The sequence below is a fragment of the Aptenodytes forsteri genome, unplaced genomic scaffold, assembly GCF_000699145.1.
Source record: "Aptenodytes forsteri isolate BGI_AS27 unplaced genomic scaffold, ASM69914v1 Scaffold547, whole genome shotgun sequence".
Lineage (NCBI taxonomy): Eukaryota > Metazoa > Chordata > Aves > Sphenisciformes > Spheniscidae > Aptenodytes > Aptenodytes forsteri.
In genome coordinates, this window is record NW_008795324.1 from 1 (window position 1) to 1,422 (window position 1,422).

The following is a 1,422-nucleotide window of genomic DNA, read 5'->3' on the forward strand; positions in this document are numbered from 1 at the left end:
CGAGCCGTCCCGGTGGGTGCGCGAGGCTCCACGAGGCGTCCAGGTGAGCCGGGAGAGGCCCCGGCTTTCCGCAGCCCGTTTCCCGCAACTCCCTACGGGATGCGCGTCTGCCGTGTTTTCAGCTTTCCCACCGATTTCTGCACCGGCCCCGCTGCGGAGCCGCGGCTCCCCCAGAAACGGGGCTTCCCCTGCGCTTTGGCCCGGAGCTTTGGCTTCCCGAGCCTCTCCTGGCTCAGAGGAAACCTGCCGGAGGCGGTGGCTCGCGGGGCGGTGGGGTGGGGCTCCTGGGCTGCGGCTTTGGCCACCCCGAGGAAGGAGGGGCGAGCGTCCCTGTCCCCGGCAAGCGGGTCTCGGTCCTTGCCGAACCTGCTGGCGCGGGGTGGGAGCTGCCCAAATCGGTGCAAGATGGAGGGACCCGGCGCTGTCGTGGGAAAGCGGATCGATAAATGCTGGTGTGCTCTCTCGTCTGCTCTCCCGAGAAGCCGCCCGCCGGGTTCCTCTTCCAAAGGGCAACCCCTGCGGCAGCGCCGGCCCCGGACCCCCAGCTGCGGGCGTTGGGCCGGGCCGGATCCCTCGAGTCCGTGCAGGACTCGCCGTTTGTGCCGGGCACCTGCAGCGAGCGGCGGCTCGGTGCCGGAGCAGAGCCTGGATCCCTCCTGGGAGGACGGGAAGCTTCGCCGAGGTGGCCTTGAGCGTGCGCCGGCGCTATCTCGGGTGTGATGCCGGTGAGGCGTGGGGGGATGGCGTGCAGCCGAACGGGGCCGGAGCCCGTCCCTCGACCGGGGCTGTGAACCGGCTCCGCGGCACGATGGCTCGAGTACGGCTGCTGTAACCGGCAGGCTTTACGTGCCGTGCGCGTCGGGGGAGAGCCGGGTCTCCGCCGTCCTCCGCGGGGGCTCGCCGCCCCCTTCACGTCACCGAGCCGTCGGAGCTGGCTGAGTCACGAGATCTCAATATTTCATTAGGGAGGGATGCCTAACGACGAGAGCCACGGGATGACTTTGTACGATGCTCGCCGGCGTGTACCGGCTCAGGTTTGCTCCGCCAGCCGGAGCTCCCTCGGCACGGGCTGCCTGCCTGCGCGGCAAAGCCGGGCTCCCTCCGTAACCGGCAGCCCCCCGGCACCGGCTGGGTGAACCCGCGGTGGGCCGAGCCCCCGCACACCTCTGGGTGGTTGCTCGAGCGCGATTGGGACATCGGAAAAGTATCGCTGGCAACAGGAAAGCAGTTAGCCCAGACGGGCTGTTGCAACCCTCCTCTGCGAAGGATGCCCCCTTCTCCCGAGCGCGGTTCAGCCGGCGCGGCCCTCGGCACGCTCAGCCACGGGGCTCGGCAGTCCCGCTGGCGGTTGGGCAGGTGGGTGAGACGCTGCCTCCGAACGCCGCGTGCCTCCGAACGTCCTGGCGGCGCGGGGAGGGGAGG